Source organism: Carassius gibelio, chromosome B10, assembly GCF_023724105.1.
Source record: "Carassius gibelio isolate Cgi1373 ecotype wild population from Czech Republic chromosome B10, carGib1.2-hapl.c, whole genome shotgun sequence".
Classification (NCBI taxonomy): Eukaryota; Metazoa; Chordata; class Actinopteri; order Cypriniformes; family Cyprinidae; genus Carassius; species Carassius gibelio.
The window spans coordinates 3,163,727-3,182,739 of record NC_068405.1 but is presented as its reverse complement, the minus strand read 5'-3'; the positions used below and the strand labels follow the sequence as shown (position 1 = coordinate 3,182,739).

At 47.9% G+C, this 19,013-nt stretch overlaps 38 non-coding genes across 38 annotated transcripts; 30 read left to right on the top strand and 8 right to left on the bottom strand.

Annotated features, from left to right (window-relative positions):
* Window positions 1-150: 150 nt before the first annotated feature.
* On the bottom strand, window positions 151-223 carry trnaa-agc (transfer RNA alanine (anticodon AGC)). Its single transcript has one exon. It is a non-coding gene; the product is annotated as a tRNA-Ala (tRNA).
* Window positions 224-1,159: 936 nt separating this feature from the next.
* trnap-ugg (transfer RNA proline (anticodon UGG)) lies at window positions 1,160-1,231 on the top strand. The gene has a single exon. It is a non-coding gene; the product is annotated as a tRNA-Pro (tRNA).
* A 97-nt stretch (window positions 1,232-1,328) lies between these two features.
* On the top strand, window positions 1,329-1,402 carry trnai-aau (transfer RNA isoleucine (anticodon AAU)). Its single transcript has one exon. It is a non-coding gene; the product is annotated as a tRNA-Ile (tRNA).
* A 106-nt stretch (window positions 1,403-1,508) lies between these two features.
* Window positions 1,509-1,581, top strand: trnaf-gaa (transfer RNA phenylalanine (anticodon GAA)). Its single transcript has one exon. It is a non-coding gene; the product is annotated as a tRNA-Phe (tRNA).
* Window positions 1,582-1,716: 135 nt separating this feature from the next.
* Window positions 1,717-1,788, top strand: trnaq-uug (transfer RNA glutamine (anticodon UUG)). Its single transcript has one exon. It is a non-coding gene; the product is annotated as a tRNA-Gln (tRNA).
* An 857-nt stretch (window positions 1,789-2,645) lies between these two features.
* On the bottom strand, window positions 2,646-2,718 carry trnaa-agc (transfer RNA alanine (anticodon AGC)). Its single transcript has one exon. It is a non-coding gene; the product is annotated as a tRNA-Ala (tRNA).
* Window positions 2,719-3,654: 936 nt separating this feature from the next.
* On the top strand, window positions 3,655-3,726 carry trnap-ugg (transfer RNA proline (anticodon UGG)). Its single transcript has one exon. It is a non-coding gene; the product is annotated as a tRNA-Pro (tRNA).
* Window positions 3,727-3,823: 97 nt separating this feature from the next.
* trnai-aau (transfer RNA isoleucine (anticodon AAU)) lies at window positions 3,824-3,897 on the top strand. Its single transcript has one exon. It is a non-coding gene; the product is annotated as a tRNA-Ile (tRNA).
* Window positions 3,898-4,003: 106 nt separating this feature from the next.
* On the top strand, window positions 4,004-4,076 carry trnaf-gaa (transfer RNA phenylalanine (anticodon GAA)). Its single transcript has one exon. It is a non-coding gene; the product is annotated as a tRNA-Phe (tRNA).
* Window positions 4,077-4,211: 135 nt separating this feature from the next.
* On the top strand, window positions 4,212-4,283 carry trnaq-uug (transfer RNA glutamine (anticodon UUG)). Its single transcript has one exon. It is a non-coding gene; the product is annotated as a tRNA-Gln (tRNA).
* Window positions 4,284-5,140: 857 nt separating this feature from the next.
* Window positions 5,141-5,213, bottom strand: trnaa-agc (transfer RNA alanine (anticodon AGC)). Its single transcript has one exon. It is a non-coding gene; the product is annotated as a tRNA-Ala (tRNA).
* A 936-nt stretch (window positions 5,214-6,149) lies between these two features.
* Window positions 6,150-6,221, top strand: trnap-ugg (transfer RNA proline (anticodon UGG)). Its single transcript has one exon. It is a non-coding gene; the product is annotated as a tRNA-Pro (tRNA).
* Window positions 6,222-6,311: 90 nt separating this feature from the next.
* trnai-aau (transfer RNA isoleucine (anticodon AAU)) lies at window positions 6,312-6,385 on the top strand. Its single transcript has one exon. It is a non-coding gene; the product is annotated as a tRNA-Ile (tRNA).
* Window positions 6,386-6,491: 106 nt separating this feature from the next.
* On the top strand, window positions 6,492-6,564 carry trnaf-gaa (transfer RNA phenylalanine (anticodon GAA)). Its single transcript has one exon. It is a non-coding gene; the product is annotated as a tRNA-Phe (tRNA).
* Window positions 6,565-6,699: 135 nt separating this feature from the next.
* On the top strand, window positions 6,700-6,771 carry trnaq-uug (transfer RNA glutamine (anticodon UUG)). Its single transcript has one exon. It is a non-coding gene; the product is annotated as a tRNA-Gln (tRNA).
* Window positions 6,772-7,626: 855 nt separating this feature from the next.
* trnaa-agc (transfer RNA alanine (anticodon AGC)) lies at window positions 7,627-7,699 on the bottom strand. The gene has a single exon. It is a non-coding gene; the product is annotated as a tRNA-Ala (tRNA).
* Window positions 7,700-8,635: 936 nt separating this feature from the next.
* trnap-ugg (transfer RNA proline (anticodon UGG)) lies at window positions 8,636-8,707 on the top strand. Its single transcript has one exon. It is a non-coding gene; the product is annotated as a tRNA-Pro (tRNA).
* Window positions 8,708-8,804: 97 nt separating this feature from the next.
* Window positions 8,805-8,878, top strand: trnai-aau (transfer RNA isoleucine (anticodon AAU)). The gene has a single exon. It is a non-coding gene; the product is annotated as a tRNA-Ile (tRNA).
* A 106-nt stretch (window positions 8,879-8,984) lies between these two features.
* On the top strand, window positions 8,985-9,057 carry trnaf-gaa (transfer RNA phenylalanine (anticodon GAA)). Its single transcript has one exon. It is a non-coding gene; the product is annotated as a tRNA-Phe (tRNA).
* Window positions 9,058-10,087: 1,030 nt separating this feature from the next.
* On the bottom strand, window positions 10,088-10,160 carry trnaa-agc (transfer RNA alanine (anticodon AGC)). The gene has a single exon. It is a non-coding gene; the product is annotated as a tRNA-Ala (tRNA).
* A 936-nt stretch (window positions 10,161-11,096) lies between these two features.
* Window positions 11,097-11,168, top strand: trnap-ugg (transfer RNA proline (anticodon UGG)). The gene has a single exon. It is a non-coding gene; the product is annotated as a tRNA-Pro (tRNA).
* Window positions 11,169-11,265: 97 nt separating this feature from the next.
* trnai-aau (transfer RNA isoleucine (anticodon AAU)) lies at window positions 11,266-11,339 on the top strand. Its single transcript has one exon. It is a non-coding gene; the product is annotated as a tRNA-Ile (tRNA).
* A 106-nt stretch (window positions 11,340-11,445) lies between these two features.
* On the top strand, window positions 11,446-11,518 carry trnaf-gaa (transfer RNA phenylalanine (anticodon GAA)). Its single transcript has one exon. It is a non-coding gene; the product is annotated as a tRNA-Phe (tRNA).
* Window positions 11,519-11,653: 135 nt separating this feature from the next.
* Window positions 11,654-11,725, top strand: trnaq-uug (transfer RNA glutamine (anticodon UUG)). Its single transcript has one exon. It is a non-coding gene; the product is annotated as a tRNA-Gln (tRNA).
* Window positions 11,726-12,582: 857 nt separating this feature from the next.
* On the bottom strand, window positions 12,583-12,655 carry trnaa-agc (transfer RNA alanine (anticodon AGC)). Its single transcript has one exon. It is a non-coding gene; the product is annotated as a tRNA-Ala (tRNA).
* Window positions 12,656-13,591: 936 nt separating this feature from the next.
* On the top strand, window positions 13,592-13,663 carry trnap-ugg (transfer RNA proline (anticodon UGG)). The gene has a single exon. It is a non-coding gene; the product is annotated as a tRNA-Pro (tRNA).
* Window positions 13,664-13,760: 97 nt separating this feature from the next.
* Window positions 13,761-13,834, top strand: trnai-aau (transfer RNA isoleucine (anticodon AAU)). The gene has a single exon. It is a non-coding gene; the product is annotated as a tRNA-Ile (tRNA).
* A 106-nt stretch (window positions 13,835-13,940) lies between these two features.
* On the top strand, window positions 13,941-14,013 carry trnaf-gaa (transfer RNA phenylalanine (anticodon GAA)). The gene has a single exon. It is a non-coding gene; the product is annotated as a tRNA-Phe (tRNA).
* Window positions 14,014-14,148: 135 nt separating this feature from the next.
* trnaq-uug (transfer RNA glutamine (anticodon UUG)) lies at window positions 14,149-14,220 on the top strand. Its single transcript has one exon. It is a non-coding gene; the product is annotated as a tRNA-Gln (tRNA).
* Window positions 14,221-15,077: 857 nt separating this feature from the next.
* trnaa-agc (transfer RNA alanine (anticodon AGC)) lies at window positions 15,078-15,150 on the bottom strand. Its single transcript has one exon. It is a non-coding gene; the product is annotated as a tRNA-Ala (tRNA).
* Window positions 15,151-16,086: 936 nt separating this feature from the next.
* Window positions 16,087-16,158, top strand: trnap-ugg (transfer RNA proline (anticodon UGG)). The gene has a single exon. It is a non-coding gene; the product is annotated as a tRNA-Pro (tRNA).
* Window positions 16,159-16,255: 97 nt separating this feature from the next.
* On the top strand, window positions 16,256-16,329 carry trnai-aau (transfer RNA isoleucine (anticodon AAU)). Its single transcript has one exon. It is a non-coding gene; the product is annotated as a tRNA-Ile (tRNA).
* Window positions 16,330-16,435: 106 nt separating this feature from the next.
* On the top strand, window positions 16,436-16,508 carry trnaf-gaa (transfer RNA phenylalanine (anticodon GAA)). The gene has a single exon. It is a non-coding gene; the product is annotated as a tRNA-Phe (tRNA).
* Window positions 16,509-16,643: 135 nt separating this feature from the next.
* On the top strand, window positions 16,644-16,715 carry trnaq-uug (transfer RNA glutamine (anticodon UUG)). Its single transcript has one exon. It is a non-coding gene; the product is annotated as a tRNA-Gln (tRNA).
* An 857-nt stretch (window positions 16,716-17,572) lies between these two features.
* Window positions 17,573-17,645, bottom strand: trnaa-agc (transfer RNA alanine (anticodon AGC)). Its single transcript has one exon. It is a non-coding gene; the product is annotated as a tRNA-Ala (tRNA).
* A 936-nt stretch (window positions 17,646-18,581) lies between these two features.
* Window positions 18,582-18,653, top strand: trnap-ugg (transfer RNA proline (anticodon UGG)). The gene has a single exon. It is a non-coding gene; the product is annotated as a tRNA-Pro (tRNA).
* A 90-nt stretch (window positions 18,654-18,743) lies between these two features.
* trnai-aau (transfer RNA isoleucine (anticodon AAU)) lies at window positions 18,744-18,817 on the top strand. Its single transcript has one exon. It is a non-coding gene; the product is annotated as a tRNA-Ile (tRNA).
* Window positions 18,818-18,923: 106 nt separating this feature from the next.
* Window positions 18,924-18,996, top strand: trnaf-gaa (transfer RNA phenylalanine (anticodon GAA)). The gene has a single exon. It is a non-coding gene; the product is annotated as a tRNA-Phe (tRNA).
* The last annotated feature ends 17 nt before the right edge of the window (window positions 18,997-19,013 follow it).

The following is a 19,013-nucleotide window of genomic DNA, read 5'->3' as shown; positions in this document are numbered from 1 at the left end:
AGGTCTTGCAGTCTCTATTAATGAGCTGATGATTTGAAACTGGTGTGTTAGATGAGGGGAAATGCAAAATGTGCAGGGCAGGGATGCCTCCAGGAAAGGGTTGAAAACCACTGATTTAGGGATGTGTGAGTAAAAGGGCAGGAGCCAACTTGGAGAATGCGGGCATCGATCCCGCTACCTCTCGCATGCTAAGCGAGCGCTCTACCATTTGAGCTAATTCCCCTGGCCTTTCAAGAATGACGAGCATAGCTGCGAATGACCGGCTTGATGCAAAGAGGCCGTCCCTCCTCTGGGCTTGCACCTTTGCACTGGCCGCGATTGTGTTGTCGAATTAACAAAGAGATTTAGCTTTTGTGTTAAAGGACCTTCTCGGTCTTGTTACGCCAGTATGCATGTGCGGATTCTTGTATTATGCAGACCACCTTGCATCACTCGGGTCACGCAGACAACTTCTCACCTCTTTTTCTCACACTGACTTAAAGAATAAGGAAGCGGTTCTCCATTCCAGTCCTCGCTCCCCAAAGGTCTGCATATTTTGCATGTCTCTCTTTGTTAGCACACCTGATTTGGATAATCAGCTCATTAGAAGTGAGCTCCTTGCGATTGACATGGTCCCTACACAGTGTTCATTGCTCCCCACTCCCTGAGCAGGGGAAATCCGTCGAAGTTTACTTCACTTTGGAACATTGGTTCACGGATTTGCGCTGCGCAACGTCTTCACACATGGACAAGTGTGACATCATATACCTCTGTATACCTCTGTACACCTCTGTGTTAGTCACTTTGAACTGAACGTACACATACGCTCTGAACTTGAATCACGGAGGGATGTCATGTGATGTCCACTTCTCAGGGCACTTACGTTTGAATGGAACAAATGTCTGAAGCTATACGAGAAACATACAAAATCTGAAGAGCAGGGGGCTCGAGGACTGGAATTGAGAACCGCTGGTCTAAGTGACATCTGACAGTTTCAGCTGTCCTCCCTAACATCCCTCTACATGTTAGATACAGCCACATTTTTAGGTCAGTTAAGAGGCCAACTTGCGTTCGTTAGCCTTTAACACTGTCTCGAGGTCTTTGATTGCTTCCACGTTAGTTCATGTTCCTTCTTTTATTGATGCTGCACTAGCTCTTTTTTCTCGGCCCAGCACAGGAAGGCTCGTTGGTCTAGGGGTATGATTCTCGCTTTGGGTGCGAGAGGTCCCGGGTTCAAATCCCGGACGAGCCCTTGGTCGGGATAAAACGTGAAGCTTTGTTGTCTCATTGCGTTCACTAACATTGAGGCAGTTTTTTATTCAATCGGGTAGAGACAGATGGCTAAGGGAGGCCGGTTAGCTCAGATGGTTAGAGCGTGGTGCTAATAACGCCAAGGTCGCGGGTTCGATCCCCGTACTGGCCAGCTGTTTTTATTGTCTGGGGGCTCATCTCTGCTCTGCTCTTCTCCTGTGACAAAGAGTAGGGTGATCTCACTGAAATCCCTGCTTGCTAAGCAGGAGCTTGTTGTGGCCGAAATAGCTCAGTTGGGAGAGCGTTAGACTGAAGATCTAAAGGTCCCTGGTTCGATCCCGGGTTTCGGCAAAATCTCCCACTCTTTTCCGTTTTTTGAGGCGGGCCAGTGACCAAAAATCACTGGGTTCCAACTTCTCTGTATAACTGCTTCCCCACTGCCACGGAGCTATCTGTTTCCCAGTTGGCCACCAAACAAGCAGTTTCGGTTCCATGGTGTAATGGTCAGCACTCTGGGCTTTGAATCCAGCGATCTGAGTTCGAATCTCGGTGGAACCTGTGTGCTTTCTTGCCGCAGGAAAAGATAAAAACAGCACTAGGTTGTCACTGGTGACAGTCTTTGTGGCCCTGTGAGCAACGGCTGCTCCAGGTAAGGTTTCATGGTGTAATGGTTAGCACTCTGAATCCAGTGATCCGAGTTTAAATCGTGGTGGGACCACTTTTTGCAACCAATTTGCGCAGGACCATGTCTGAAATACTTTTTGGCAGCTTTGAGTCCAAAAAAATTAACTAACGTAGAGACTGTGGCAGCATTGCATCGATGCCCAGTCGGTCTCTTTAGGGCACTGGTTCTCAAACCTGTCCTGGAGGCACCCCTGCCCTGCACAGTTTGATTGTCTGCCTTATTAGACACACCCAAATAAGGTCTTGCGGTCTCTATAAAAGAGTTGATGATTTGAAACAGGTGTGATAGATGAGGGAAACATTCAAAATGTGTAGGGCAGGGGTGCCTCCAGGACAGGTTTGAAAACCACTGCTTTAGGGAACTGTGTGTAAAATGGCAATGTTTTGCAACCAATTTGCACAGGACCATGTCTGAAATACTTTTTGGCAGCTGTGAGCCCCAAAAAAAGCTAACGTGGGAGTGTCGCAGCATTGCGTCAGTGCTCAGTCGGTCTCTTTAGGGCAATGGTTTTCAAACCTTTCCTGGAGGCAACCCTGTCCTGAACATTTCGTATGTCTCCCTTATTAGACACACCCAAATCAGGTCTTGCAGTCTCTATTAATGAGCTGATGATTTGAAACTGGTGTGTTAGATGAGGGGAAATGCAAAATGTGCAGGGCAGGGATGCCTCCAGGAAAGGGTTGAAAACCACTGATTTAGGGATGTGTGAGTAAAAGGGCAGGAGCCAACTTGGAGAATGCGGGCATCGATCCCGCTACCTCTCGCATGCTAAGCGAGCGCTCTACCATTTGAGCTAATTCCCCTGGCCTTTCAAGAATGACGAGCATAGCTGCGAATGACCGGCTTGATGCAAAGAGGCCGTCCCTCCTCTGGGCTTGCACCTTTGCACTGGCCGCGATTGTGTTGTCGAATTAACAAAGAGATTTAGCTTTTGTGTTAAAGGACCTTCTCGGTCTTGTTACGCCAGTATGCATGTGCGGATTCTTGTATTATGCAGACCACCTTGCATCACTCGGGTCACGCAGACAACTTCTCACCTCTTTTTCTCACACTGACTTAAAGAATAAGGAAGCGGTTCTCCATTCCAGTCCTCGCTCCCCAAAGGTCTGCATATTTTGCATGTCTCTCTTTGTTAGCACACCTGATTTGGATAATCAGCTCATTAGAAGTGAGCTCCTTGCGATTGACATGGTCCCTACACAGTGTTCATTGCTCCCCACTCCCTGAGCAGGGGAAATCCGTCGAAGTTTACTTCACTTTGGAACATTGGTTCACGGATTTGCGCTGCGCAACGTCTTCACACATGGACAAGTGTGACATCATATACCTCTGTATACCTCTGTACACCTCTGTGTTAGTCACTTTGAACTGAACGTACACATACGCTCTGAACTTGAATCACGGAGGGATGTCATGTGATGTCCACTTCTCAGGGCACTTACGTTTGAATGGAACAAATGTCTGAAGCTATACGAGAAACATACAAAATCTGAAGAGCAGGGGGCTCGAGGACTGGAATTGAGAACCGCTGGTCTAAGTGACATCTGACAGTTTCAGCTGTCCTCCCTAACATCCCTCTACATGTTAGATACAGCCACATTTTTAGGTCAGTTAAGAGGCCAACTTGCGTTCGTTAGCCTTTAACACTGTCTCGAGGTCTTTGATTGCTTCCACGTTAGTTCATGTTCCTTCTTTTATTGATGCTGCACTAGCTCTTTTTTCTCGTCCCAGCACAGGAAGGCTCGTTGGTCTAGGGGTATGATTCTCGCTTTGGGTGCGAGAGGTCCCGGGTTCAAATCCCGGACGAGCCCTTGGTCGGGATAAAACGTGAAGCTTTGTTGTCTCATTGCGTTCACTAACGTTGAAGCAGTTTTTTATTCAATCGGGTAGAGACAGATGGCTAAGGGAGGCCGGTTAGCTCAGATGGTTAGAGCGTGGTGCTAATAACGCCAAGGTCGCGGGTTCGATCCCCGTACTGGCCAGCTGTTTTTATTGTCTGGGGGCTCATCTCTGCTCTGCTCTTCTCCTGTGACAAAGAGTAGGGTGATCTCACTGAAATCCCTGCTTGCTAAGCAGGAGCTTGTTGTGGCCGAAATAGCTCAGTTGGGAGAGCGTTAGACTGAAGATCTAAAGGTCCCTGGTTCGATCCCGGGTTTCGGCAAAATCTCCCACTCTTTTCCGTTTTTTGAGGCGGGCCAGTGACCAAAAATCACTGGGTTCCAACTTCTCTGTATAACTGCTTCCCCACTGCCACGGAGCTATCTGTTTCCCAGTTGGCCACCAAACAAGCAGTTTCGGTTCCATGGTGTAATGGTCAGCACTCTGGGCTTTGAATCCAGCGATCTGAGTTCGAATCTCGGTGGAACCTGTGTGCTTTCTTGCCGCAGGAAAAGATAAAAACAGCACTAGGTTGTCACTGGTGACAGTCTTTGTGGCCCTGTGAGCAACGGCTGCTCCAGGTAAGGTTTCATGGTGTAATGGTTAGCACTCTGAATCCAGTGATCCGAGTTTAAATCGTGGTGGGACCACTTTTTGCAACCAATTTGCGCAGGACCATGTCTGAAATACTTTTTGGCAGCTTTGAGTCCAAAAAAATTAACTAACGTAGAGACTGTGGCAGCATTGCATCGATGCCCAGTCGGTCTCTTTAGGGCACTGGTTCTCAAACCTGTCCTGGAGGCACCCCTGCCCTGCACAGTTTGATTGTCTGCCTTATTAGACACACCCAAATAAGGTCTTGCGGTCTCTATAAAAGAGTTGATGATTTGAAACAGGTGTGATAGATGAGGGAAACATTCAAAATGTGTAGGGCAGGGGTGCCTCCAGGACAGGTTTGAAAACCACTGCTTTAGGGAACTGTGTGTAAAATGGCAATGTTTTGCAACCAATTTGCACAGGACCATGTCTGAAATACTTTTTGGCAGCTGTGAGCCCCAAAAAAAGCTAACGTGGGAGTGTCGCAGCATTGCGTCAGTGCTCAGTCGGTCTCTTTAGGGCAATGGTTTTCAAACCTTTCCTGGAGGCAACCCTGTCCTGAACATTTCGTATGTCTCCCTTATTAGACACACCCAAATCAGGTCTTGCAGTCTCTATTAATGAGCTGATGATTTGAAACTGGTGTGTTAGATGAGGGGAAATGCAAAATGTGCATGGCAGGGATGCCTCCAGGAAAGGGTTGAAAACCACTGATTTAGGGATGTGTGAGTAAAAGGGCAGGAGCCAACTTGGAGAATGCGGGCATCGATCCCGCTACCTCTCGCATGCTAAGCGAGCGCTCTACCATTTGAGCTAATTCCCCTGGCCTTTCAAGAATGACGAGCATAGCTGCGAATGACCGGCTTGATGCAAAGAGGCCGTCCCTCCTCTGGGCTTGCACCTTTGCACTGGCCGCGATTGTGTTGTCGAATTAACAAAGAGATTTAGCTTTTGTGTTAAAGGACCTTCTCGGTCTTGTTACGCCAGTATGCATGTGCGGATTCTTGTATTATGCAGACCACCTTGCATCACTCGGGTCACGCAGACAACTTCTCACCTCTTTTTCTCACACTGACTTAAAGAATAAGGAAGCGGTTCTCCATTCCAGTCCTCGCTCCCCAAAGGTCTGCATATTTTGCATGTCTCTCTTTGTTAGCACACCTGATTTGGATAATCAGCTCATTAGAAGTGAGCTCCTTGCGATTGACATGGTCCCTACACAGTGTTCATTGCTCCCCACTCCCTGAGCAGGGGAAATCCGTCGAAGTTTACTTCACTTTGGAACATTGGTTCACGGATTTGCGCTGCGCAACGTCTTCACACATGGACAAGTGTGACATCATATACCTCTGTATACCTCTGTACACCTCTGTGTTAGTCACTTTGAACTGAACGTACACATACGCTCTGAACTTGAATCACGGAGGGATGTCATGTGATGTCCACTTCTCAGGGCACTTACGTTTGAATGGAACAAATGTCTGAAGCTATACGAGAAACATACAAAATCTGAAGAGCAGGGGGCTCGAGGACTGGAATTGAGAACCGCTGGTCTAAGTGACATCTGACAGTTTCAGCTGTCCTCCCTAACATCCCTCTACATGTTAGATACAGCCACATTTTTAGGTCAGTTAAGAGGCCAACTTGCGTTCGTTAGCCTTTAACACTGTCTCGAGGTCTTTGATTGCTTCCACGTTAGTTCATGTTCCTTCTTTTATTGATGCTGCACTAGCTCTTTTTTCTCGGCCCAGCACAGGAAGGCTCGTTGGTCTAGGGGTATGATTCTCGCTTTGGGTGCGAGAGGTCCCGGGTTCAAGTCCCGGACGAGCCCTTGGTCGGGATAAAACGTGAAGCTTTGTTGTCTCATTGCGTTCACTAACATTGAGGCAGTTTTTTATTCAATCGACAGATGGCTAAGGGAGGCCGGTTAGCTCAGATGGTTAGAGCGTGGTGCTAATAACGCCAAGGTCGCGGGTTCGATCCCCGTACTGGCCAGCTGTTTTTATTGTCTGGGGGCTCATCTCTGCTCTGCTCTTCTCCTGTGACAAAGAGTAGGGTGATCTCACTGAAATCCCTGCTTGCTAAGCAGGAGCTTGTTGTGGCCGAAATAGCTCAGTTGGGAGAGCGTTAGACTGAAGATCTAAAGGTCCCTGGTTCGATCCCGGGTTTCGGCAAAATCTCCCACTCTTTTCCGTTTTTTGAGGCGGGCCAGTGACCAAAAATCACTGGGTTCCAACTTCTCTGTATAACTGCTTCCCCACTGCCACGGAGCTATCTGTTTCCCAGTTGGCCACCAAACAAGCAGTTTCGGTTCCATGGTGTAATGGTCAGCACTCTGGGCTTTGAATCCAGCGATCTGAGTTCGAATCTCGGTGGAACCTGTGTGCTTTCTTGCCGCAGGAAAAGATAAAAACAGCACTAGGTTGTCACTGGTGACAGTCTTTGTGGCCCTGTGAGCAACGGCTGCTCCAGGTAAGGTTTCATGGTGTAATGGTTAGCACTCTCAATCCAGTGATCCGAGTTCAAATCGCGGTGGGACCACTTTTTGCAACCAATTTGCGCAGGACCATGTCTGAAATACTTTTTGGCAGCTTTGAGTCCAAAAAAATTAACTAACGTAGAGACTGTGGCAGCATTGCATCGATGCCCAGTCGGTCTCTTTAGGGCACTGGTTCTCAAACCTGTCCTGGAGGCACCCCTGCCCTGCACAGTTTGATTGTCTGCCTTATTAGACACACCCAAATAAGGTCTTGCGGTCTCTATAAAAGAGTTGATGATTTGAAACAGGTGTGATAGATGAGGGAAACATTCAAAATGTGTAGGGCAGGGGTGCCTCCAGGACAGGTTTGAAAACCACTGCTTTAGGGAACTGTGTGTAAAATGGCAATGTTTTGCAACCAATTTGCACAGGACCATGTCTGAAATACTTTTTGGCAGCTGTGAGCCCCAAAAAAAGCTAACGTGGGAGTGTCGCAGCATTGCGTCAGTGCTCAGTTGGTCTCTAGGGCAATGGTTTTCAAACCTTTCCTGGAGGCAACCCTGTCCTGAACATTTCGTATGTCTCCCTTATTAGACACACCCAAATCAGGTCTTGCAGTCTCTATTAATGAGCTGATGATTTGAAACTGGTGTGTTAGATGAGGGGAAATGCAAAATGTGCAGGGCAGGGATGCCTCCAGGAAAGGGTTGAAAACCACTGATTTAGGGATGTGTGAGTAAAAGGGCAGGAGCCAACTTGGAGAATGCGGGCATCGATCCCGCTACCTCTCGCATGCTAAGCGAGCGCTCTACCATTTGAGCTAATTCCCCTGGCCTTTCAAGAATGACGAGCATAGCTGCGAATGACCGGCTTGATGCAAAGAGGCCGTCCCTCCTCTGGGCTTGCACCTTTGCACTGGCCGCGATTGTGTTGTCGAATTAACAAAGAGATTTAGCTTTTGTGTTAAAGGACCTTCTCGGTCTTGTTACGCCAGTATGCATGTGCGGATTCTTGTATTATGCAGACCACCTTGCATCACTCGGGTCACGCAGACAACTTCTCACCTCTTTTTCTCACACTGACTTAAAGAATAAGGAAGCGGTTCTCCATTCCAGTCCTCGCTCCCCAAAGGTCTGCATATTTTGCATGTCTCTCTTTGTTAGCACACCTGATTTGGATAATCAGCTCATTAGAAGTGAGCTCCTTGCGATTGACATGGTCCCTACACAGTTTTCATTGCTCCCCACTCCCTGAGCAGGGGAAATCCGTCGAAGTTTACTTCACTTTGGAACATTGGTTCACGGATTTGCGCTGCGCAACGTCTTCACACATGGACAAGTGTGACATCATATACCTCTGTATACCTCTGTACACCTCTGTGTTAGTCACTTTGAACTGAACGTACACATACGCTCTGAACTTGAATCACGGAGGGATGTCATGTGATGTCCACTTCTCAGGGTACTTACGTTTGAATGGAACAAATGTCTGAAGCTATACGAGAAACATACAAAATCTGAAGAGCAGGGGGCTCGAGGACTGGAATTGAGAACCGCTGGTCTAAGTGACATTTGACAGTTTCAGCTGTCCTCCCTAACATCCCTCTACATGTTAGATACAGCCACATTTTTAGGTCAGTTAAGAGGCCAACTTGCGTTCGTTAGCCTTTAACACTGTCTCGAGGTCTTTGATTGCTTCCACGTTAGTTCATGTTCCTTCTTTTATTGATGCTGCACTAGCTCTTTTTTCTCGGCCAAGCACAGGAAGGCTCGTTGGTCTAGGGGTATGATTCTCGCTTTGGGTGCGAGAGGTCCCGGGTTCAAATCCCGGACGAGTCCTTGGTCGGGATAAAACGTGAAGCTTTGTTGTCTCATTGCGTTCACTAACATTGAGGCAGTTTTTTATTCAATCGGGTAGAGACAGATGGCTAAGGGAGGCCGGTTAGCTCAGATGGTTAGAGCGTGGTGCTAATAACGCCAAGGTCGCGGGTTCGATCCCCGTACTGGCCAGCTGTTTTTATTGTTTGGGGGCTCATCTCTGCTCTGCTATTCTCCTGTGACAAAGAGTAGGGTGATCTCACTGAAATCCCTGCTTGCTAAGCAGGAGCTTGTTGTGGCCGAAATAGCTCAGTTGGGAGAGCGTTAGACTGAAGTTCTAAAGGTCCCTTGTTCGATCCCGGGTTTCGGCAAAATCTCCCACTCTTTTCCGTTTTTTGAGGCGGGCCAGTGACCAAAAATCACTGGGTTCCAACTTCTCTGTATAACTGCTTCCCCACTGCCACGGAGCTATCTGTTTCCCAGTTGGCCACCAAACAAGCAGTTTCGGTTCCATGGTGTAATGGTCAGAATCTCGGTGGAACCTGTGTGATTTCTTGCCGCAGGAAAAGATAAAAACAGCACTAGGTTGTCACTGGTGACAGTCTTTGTGGCCCTGTGAGCAACGGCTGCTCCAGGTAAGGTTTCATGGTGTAATGGTTAGCACTCTGAATCCAGTGATCCGAGTTTAAATCGTGGTGGGACCACTTTTTGCAACCAATTTGCGCAGGACCATGTCTGAAATACTTTTTGGCAGCTTTGAGTCCAAAAAAATTAACTAACGTAGAGACTGTGGCAGCATTGCATCGATGCCCAGTCGGTCTCTTTAGGGCACTGGTTCTCAAACCTGTCCTGGAGGCACCCCTGCCCTGCACAGTTTGATTGTCTGCCTTATTAGACACACCCAAATAAGGTCTTGCGGTCTCTATAAAAGAGTTGATGATTTGAAACAGGTGTGATAGATGAGGGAAACATTCAAAATGTGTAGGGCAGGGGTGCCTCCAGGACAGGTTTGAAAACCACTGCTTTAGGGAACTGTGTGTAAAATGGCAATGTTTTGCAACCAATTTGCACAGGACCATGTCTGAAATACTTTTTGGCAGCTGTGAGCCCCAAAAAAAGCTAACGTGGGAGTGTCGCAGCATTGCGTCAGTGCTCAGTCGGTCTCTTTAGGGCAATGGTTTTCAAACCTTTCCTGGAGGCAACCCTGTCCTGAACATTTCGTATGTCTCCCTTATTAGACACACCCAAATCAGGTCTTGCAGTCTCTATTAATGAGCTGATGATTTGAAACTGGTGTGTTAGATGAGGGGAAATGCAAAATGTGCAGGGCAGGGATGCCTCCAGGAAAGGGTTGAAAACCACTGATTTAGGGATGTGTGAGTAAAAGGGCAGGAGCCAACTTGGAGAATGCGGGCATCGATCCCGCTACCTCTCGCATGCTAAGCGAGCGCTCTACCATTTGAGCTAATTCCCCTGGCCTTTCAAGAATGACGAGCATAGCTGCGAATGACCGGCTTGATGCAAAGAGGCCGTCCCTCCTCTGGGCTTGCACCTTTGCACTGGCCGCGATTGTGTTGTCGAATTAACAAAGAGATTTAGCTTTTGTGTTAAAGGACCTTCTCGGTCTTGTTACGCCAGTATGCATGTGCGGATTCTTGTATTATGCAGACCACCTTGCATCACTCGGGTCACGCAGACAACTTCTCACCTCTTTTTCTCACACTGACTTAAAGAATAAGGAAGCGGTTCTCCATTCCAGTCCTCGCTCCCCAAAGGTCTGCATATTTTGCATGTCTCTCTTTGTTAGCACACCTGATTTGGATAATCAGCTCATTAGAAGTGAGCTCCTTGCGATTGACATGGTCCCTACACAGTGTTCATTGCTCCCCACTCCCTGAGCAGGGGAAATCCGTCGAAGTTTACTTCACTTTGGAACATTGGTTCACGGATTTGCGCTGCGCAACGTCTTCACACATGGACAAGTGTGACATCATATACCTCTGTATACCTCTGTACACCTCTGTGTTAGTCACTTTGAACTGAACGTACACATACGCTCTGAACTTGAATCACGGAGGGATGTCATGTGATGTCCACTTCTCAGGGCACTTACGTTTGAATGGAACAAATGTCTGAAGCTATACGAGAAACATACAAAATCTGAAGAGCAGGGGGCTCGAGGACTGGAATTGAGAACCGCTGGTCTAAGTGACATCTGACAGTTTCAGCTGTCCTCCCTAACATCCCTCTACATGTTAGATACAGCCACATTTTTAGGTCAGTTAAGAGGCCAACTTGCGTTCGTTAGCCTTTAACACTGTCTCGAGGTCTTTGATTGCTTCCACGTTAGTTCATGTTCCTTCTTTTATTGATGCTGCACTAGCTCTTTTTTCTCGGCCCAGCACAGGAAGGCTCGTTGGTCTAGGGGTATGATTCTCGCTTTGGGTGCGAGAGGTCCCGGGTTCAAATCCCGGACGAGCCCTTGGTCGGGATAAAACGTGAAGCTTTGTTGTCTCATTGTGTTCACTAACATTGAGGCAGTTTTTTATTCAATCGGGTAGAGACAGATGGCTAAGGGAGGCCGGTTAGCTCAGATGGTTAGAGCGTGGTGCTAATAACGCCAAGGTCGCGGGTTCGATCCCCGTACTGGCCAGCTGTTTTTATTGTCTGGGGGCTCATCTCTGCTCTGCTCTTCTCCTGTGACAAAGAGTAGGGTGATCTCACTGAAATCCCTGCTTGCTAAGCAGGAGCTTGTTGTGGCCGAAATAGCTCAGTTGGGAGAGCGTTAGACTGAAGATCTAAAGGTCCCTGGTTCGATCCCGGGTTTCGGCAAAATCTCCCACTCTTTTCCGTTTTTTGAGGCGGGCCAGTGACCAAAAATCACTGGGTTCCAACTTCTCTGTATAACTGCTTCCCCACTGCCACGGAGCTATCTGTTTCCCAGTTGGCCACCAAACAAGCAGTTTCGGTTCCATGGTGTAATGGTCAGCACTCTGGGCTTTGAATCCAGCGATCTGAGTTCGAATCTCGGTGGAACCTGTGTGCTTTCTTGCCGCAGGAAAAGATAAAAACAGCACTAGGTTGTCACTGGTGACAGTCTTTGTGGCCCTGTGAGCAACGGCTGCTCCAGGTAAGCTTTCATGGTGTAATGGTTAGCACTCTGAATCCAGTGATCCGAGTTTAAATCGTGGTGGGACCACTTTTTGCAACCAATTTGCACAGGACCATGTCTGAAATACTTTTTGGCAGCTTTGAGTCCAAAAAAATTAACTAACGTAGAGACTGTGGCAGCATTGCATCGATGCCCAGTCGGTCTCTTTAGGGCACTGGTTCTCAAACCTGTCCTGGAGGCACCCCTGCCCTGCACAGTTTGATTGTCTGCCTTATTAGACACACCCAAATAAGGTCTTGCGGTCTCTATAAAAGAGTTGATGATTTGAAACAGGTGTGATAGATGAGGGAAACATTCAAAATGTGTAGGGCAGGGGTGCCTCCAGGACAGGTTTGAAAACCACTGCTTTAGGGAACTGTGTGTAAAATGGCAATGTTTTGCAACCAATTTGCACAGGACCATGTCTGAAATACTTTTTGGCAGCTGTGAGCCCCAAAAAAAGCTAACGTGGGAGTGTCGCAGCATTGCGTCAGTGCTCAGTCGGTCTCTTTAGGGCAATGGTTTTCAAACCTTTCCTGGAGGCAACCCTGTCCTGAACATTTCGTATGTCTCCCTTATTAGACACACCCAAATCAGGTCTTGCAGTCTCTATTAATGAGCTGATGATTTGAAACTGGTGTGTTAGATGAGGGGAAATGCAAAATGTGCAGGGCAGGGATGCCTCCAGGAAAGGGTTGAAAACCACTGATTTAGGGATGTGTGAGTAAAAGGGCAGGAGCCAACTTGGAGAATGCGGGCATCGATCCCGCTACCTCTCGCATGCTAAGCGAGCGCTCTACCATTTGAGCTAATTCCCCTGGCCTTTCAAGAATGACGAGCATAGCTGCGAATGACCGGCTTGATGCAAAGAGGCCGTCCCTCCTCTGGGCTTGCACCTTTGCACTGGCCGCGATTGTGTTGTCGAATTAACAAAGAGATTTAGCTTTTGTGTTAAAGGACCTTCTCGGTCTTGTTACGCCAGTATGCATGTGCGGATTCTTGTATTATGCAGACCACCTTGCATCACTCGGGTCACGCAGACAACTTCTCACCTCTTTTTCTCACACTGACTTAAAGAATAAGGAAGCGGTTCTCCATTCCAGTCCTCGCTCCCCAAAGGTCTGCATATTTTGCATGTCTCTCTTTGTTAGCACACCTGATTTGGATAATCAGCTCATTAGAAGTGAGCTCCTTGCGATTGACATGGTCCCTACACAGTGTTCATTGCTCCCCACTCCCTGAGCAGGGGAAATCCGTCGAAGTTTACTTCACTTTGGAACATTGGTTCACGGATTTGCGCTGCGCAACGTCTTCACACATGGACAAGTGTGACATCATATACCTCTGTATACCTCTGTACACCTCTGTGTTAGTCACTTTGAACTGAACGTACACATACGCTCTGAACTTGAATCACGGAGGGATGTCATGTGATGTCCACTTCTCAGGGCACTTACGTTTGAATGGAACAAATGTCTGAAGCTATACGAGAAACATACAAAATCTGAAGAGCAGGGGGCTCGAGGACTGGAATTGAGAACCGCTGGTCTAAGTGACATCTGACAGTTTCAGCTGTCCTCCCTAACATCCCTCTACATGTTAGATACAGCCACATTTTTAGGTCAGTTAAGAGGCCAACTTGCGTTCGTTAGCCTTTAACACTGTCTCGAGGTCTTTGATTGCTTCCACGTTAGTTCATGTTCCTTCTTTTATTGATGCTGCACTAGCTCTTTTTTCTCGGCCCAGCACAGGAAGGCTCGTTGGTCTAGGGGTATGATTCTCGCTTTGGGTGCGAGAGGTCCCGGGTTCAAATCCCGGACGAGCCCTTGGTCGGGATAAAACGTGAAGCTTTGTTGTCTCATTGCGTTCACTAACATTGAGGCAGTTTTTTATTCAATCGGGTAGAGACAGATGGCTAAGGGAGGCAGGTTAGCTCAGATGGTTAGAGCGTGGTGCTAATAACGCCAAGGTCGCGGGTTCGATCCCCATACTGGCCAGCTGTTTTTATTGTCTGGGGGCTCATCTCTGCTCTGCTCTTCTCCTGTGACAAAGAGTAGGGTGATCTCACTGAAATCCCTGCTTGCTAAGCAGGAGCTTGTTGTGGCCGAAATAGCTCAGTTGGGAGAGCGTTAGACTGAAGATCTAAAGGTCCCTGGTTCGATCCCGGGTTTCGGCAAAATCTCCCACTCTTTTCCGTTTTTTGAGGCGGGCCAGTGACCAAAAATCACTGGGTTCCAACTTCTCTGTATAACTGCTTCCCCACTGCCACGGAGCTATCTGTTTCCCAGTTGGCCACCAAACAAGCAGTTTCGGTTCCATGGTGTAATGGTCAGCACTCTGGGCTTTGAATCCAGCGATCTGAGTTCGAATCTCGGTGGAACCTGTGTGCTTTCTTGCCGCAGGAAAAGATAAAAACAGCACTAGGTTGTCACTGGTGACAGTCTTTGTGGCCCTGTGAGCAACGGCTGCTCCAGGTAAGGTTTCATGGTGTAATGGTTAGCACTCTGAATCCAGTGATCCGAGTTTAAATCGTGGTGGGACCACTTTTTGCAACCAATTTGCGCAGGACCATGTCTGAAATACTTTTTGGCAGCTTTGAGTCCAAAAAAATTAACTAACGTAGAGACTGTGGCAGCATTGCATCGATGCCCAGTCGGTCTCTTTAGGGCACTGGTTCTCAAACCTGTCCTGGAGGCACCCCTGCCCTGCACAGTTTGATTGTCTGCCTTATTAGACACACCCAAATAAGGTCTTGCGGTCTCTATAAAAGAGTTGATGATTTGAAACAGGTGTGATAGATGAGGGAAACATTCAAAATGTGTAGGGCAGGGGTGCCTCCAGGACAGGTTTGAAAACCACTGCTTTAGGGAACTGTGTGTAAAATGGCAATGTTTTGCAACCAATTTGCACAGGACCATGTCTGAAATACTTTTTGGCAGCTGTGAGCCCCAAAAAAAGCTAACGTGGGAGTGTCGCAGCATTGCGTCAGTGCTCAGTCGGTCTCTTTAGGGCAATGGTTTTCAAACCTTTCCTGGAGGCAACCCTGTCCTGAACATTTCGTATGTCTCCCTTATTAGACACACCCAAATCAGGTCTTGCAGTCTCTATTAATGAGCTGATGATTTGAAACTGGTGTGTTAGATGAGGGGAAATGCAAAATGTGCAGGGCAGGGATGCCTCCAGGAAAGGGTTGAAAACCACTGATTTAGGGATGTGTGAGTAAAAGGGCAGGAGCCAACTTGGAGAATGCGGGCATCGATCCCGCTACCTCTCGCATGCTAAGCGAGCGCTCTACCATTTGAGCTAATTCCCCTGGCCTTTCAAGAATGACGAGCATAGCTGCGAATGACCGGCTTGATGCAAAGAGGCCGTCCCTCCTCTGGGCTTGCACCTTTGCACTGGCCGCGATTGTGTTGTCGAATTAACAAAGAGATTTAGCTTTTGTGTTAAAGGACCTTCTCGGTCTTGTTACGCCAGTATGCATGTGCGGATTCTTGTATTATGCAGACCACCTTGCATCACTCGGGTCACGCAGACAACTTCTCACCTCTTTTTCTCACACTGACTTAAAGAATAAGGAAGCGGTTCTCCATTCCAGTCCTCGCTCCCCAAAGGTCTGCATATTTTGCATGTCTCTCTTTGTTAGCACACCTGATTTGGATAATCAGCTCATTAGAAGTGAGCTCCTTGCGATTGACATGGTCCCTACACAGTGTTCATTGCTCCCCACTCCCTGAGCAGGGGAAATCCGTCGAAGTTTACTTCACTTTGGAACATTGGTTCACGGATTTGCGCTGCGCAACGTCTTCACACATGGACAAGTGTGACATCATATACCTCTGTATACCTCTGTACACCTCTGTGTTAGTCACTTTGAACTGAACGTACACATACGCTCTGAACTTGAATCACGGAGGGATGTCATGTGATGTCCACTTCTCAGGGCACTTACGTTTGAATGGAACAAATGTCTGAAGCTATACGAGAAACATACAAAATCTGAAGAGCAGGGGGCTCGAGGACTGGAATTGAGAACCGCTGGTCTAAGTGACATCTGACAGTTTCAGCTGTCCTCCCTAACATCCCTCTACATGTTAGATACAGCCACATTTTTAGGTCAGTTAAGAGGCCAACTTGCGTTCGTTAGCCTTTAACACTGTCTCGAGGTCTTTGATTGCTTCCACGTTAGTTCATGTTCCTTCTTTTATTGATGCTGCACTAGCTCTTTTTTCTCGTCCCAGCACAGGAAGGCTCGTTGGTCTAGGGGTATGATTCTCGCTTTGGGTGCGAGAGGTCCCGGGTTCAAATCCCGGACGAGCCCTTGGTCGGGATAAAACGTGAAGCTTTGTTGTCTCATTGCGTTCACTAACGTTGAAGCAGTTTTTTATTCAATCGGGTAGAGACAGATGGCTAAGGGAGGCCGGTTAGCTCAGATGGTTAGAGCGTGGTGCTAATAACGCCAAGGTCGCGGGTTCGATCCCCGTACTGGCCAGCTGTTTTTATTGTCTGGGGGCTCATCTCTGCTCTGCTCTTCTCCTGTGACAAAGAGTAGGGTGATCTCACTGAAATCCCTGCTTGCTAAGCAGGAGCTTGTTGTGGCCGAAATAGCTCAGTTGGGAGAGCGTTAGACTGAAGATCTAAAGGTCCCTGGTTCGATCCCGGGTTTCGGCAAAATCTCCCACTCTTTTCCGTTTTTTGAGGCGGGCCAGTGACCAAAAATCACTGGGTTCCAACTTCTCTGTATAACTGCTTCCCCACTGCCACGGAGCTATCTGTTTCCCAGTTGGCCACCAAACAAGCAGTTTCGGTTCCATGGTGTAATGGTCAGCACTCTGGGCTTTGAATCCAGCGATCTGAGTTCGAATCTCGGTGGAACCTGTGTGCTTTCTTGCCGCAGGAAAAGATAAAAACAGCACTAGGTTGTCACTGGTGACAGTCTTTGTGGCCCTGTGAGCAACGGCTGCTCCAGGTAAGGTTTCATGGTGTAATGGTTAGCACTCTGAATCCAGTGATCCGAGTTTAAATCGTGGTGGGACCACTTTTTGCAACCAATTTGCGCAGGACCATGTCTGAAATACTTTTTGGCAGCTTTGAGTCCAAAAAAATTAACTAACGTAGAGACTGTGGCAGCATTGCATCGATGCCCAGTCGGTCTCTTTAGGGCACTGGTTCTCAAACCTGTCCTGGAGGCACCCCTGCCCTGCACAGTTTGATTGTCTGCCTTATTAGACACACCCAAATAAGGTCTTGCGGTCTCTATAAAAGAGTTGATGATTTGAAACAGGTGTGATAGATGAGGGAAACATTCAAAATGTGTAGGGCAGGGGTGCCTCCAGGACAGGTTTGAAAACCACTGCTTTAGGGAACTGTGTGTAAAATGGCAATGTTTTGCAACCAATTTGCACAGGACCATGTCTGAAATACTTTTTGGCAGCTGTGAGCCCCAAAAAAAGCTAACGTGGGAGTGTCGCAGCATTGCGTCAGTGCTCAGTCGGTCTCTTTAGGGCAATGGTTTTCAAACCTTTCCTGGAGGCAACCCTGTCCTGAACATTTCGTATGTCTCCCTTATTAGACACACCCAAATCAGGTCTTGCAGTCTCTATTAATGAGCTGATGATTTGAAACTGGTGTGTTAGATGAGGGGAAATGCAAAATGTGCATGGCAGGGATGCCTCCAGGAAAGGGTTGAAAACCACTGATTTAGGGATGTGTGAGTAAAAGGGCAGGAGCCAACTTGGAGAATGCGGGCATCGATCCCGCTACCTCTCGCATGCTAAGCGAGCGCTCTACCATTTGAGCTAATTCCCCTGGCCTTTCAAGAATGACGAGCATAGCTGCGAATGACCGGCTTGATGCAAAGAGGCCGTCCCTCCTCTGGGCTTGCACCTTTGCACTGGCCGCGATTGTGTTGTCGAATTAACAAAGAGATTTAGCTTTTGTGTTAAAGGACCTTCTCGGTCTTGTTACGCCAGTATGCATGTGCGGATTCTTGTATTATGCAGACCACCTTGCATCACTCGGGTCACGCAGACAACTTCTCACCTCTTTTTCTCACACTGACTTAAAGAATAAGGAAGCGGTTCTCCATTCCAGTCCTCGCTCCCCAAAGGTCTGCATATTTTGCATGTCTCTCTTTGTTAGCACACCTGATTTGGATAATCAGCTCATTAGAAGTGAGCTCCTTGCGATTGACATGGTCCCTACACAGTGTTCATTGCTCCCCACTCCCTGAGCAGGGGAAATCCGTCGAAGTTTACTTCACTTTGGAACATTGGTTCACGGATTTGCGCTGCGCAACGTCTTCACACATGGACAAGTGTGACATCATATACCTCTGTATACCTCTGTACACCTCTGTGTTAGTCACTTTGAACTGAACGTACACATACGCTCTGAACTTGAATCACGGAGGGATGTCATGTGATGTCCACTTCTCAGGGCACTTACGTTTGAATGGAACAAATGTCTGAAGCTATACGAGAAACATACAAAATCTGAAGAGCAGGGGGCTCGAGGACTGGAATTGAGAACCGCTGGTCTAAGTGACATCTGACAGTTTCAGCTGTCCTCCCTAACATCCCTCTACATGTTAGATACAGCCACATTTTTAGGTCAGTTAAGAGGCCAACTTGCGTTCGTTAGCCTTTAACACTGTCTCGAGGTCTTTGATTGCTTCCACGTTAGTTCATGTTCCTTCTTTTATTGATGCTGCACTAGCTCTTTTTTCTCGGCCCAGCACAGGAAGGCTCGTTGGTCTAGGGGTATGATTCTCGCTTTGGGTGCGAGAGGTCCCGGGTTCAAGTCCCGGACGAGCCCTTGGTCGGGATAAAACGTGAAGCTTTGTTGTCTCATTGCGTTCACTAACATTGAGGCAGTTTTTTATTCAATCGACAGATGGCTAAGGGAGGCCGGTTAGCTCAGATGGTTAGAGCGTGGTGCTAATAACGCCAAGGTCGCGGGTTCGATCCCCGTACTGGCCAGCTGTTTTTATTGTCTGGGGGCTCATCTCTGCTCTGCTCTTCTCCTGTGACAAAGAGTAGGGTGATCTCACTGAAATCCCTGCTTGCTAAGCAGGAGCTTGTTGTGGCCGAAATAGCTCAGTTGGGAGAGCGTTAGACTGAAGATCTAAAGGTCCCTGGTTCGATCCCGGGTTTCGGCAAAATCTCCCACTCTTTT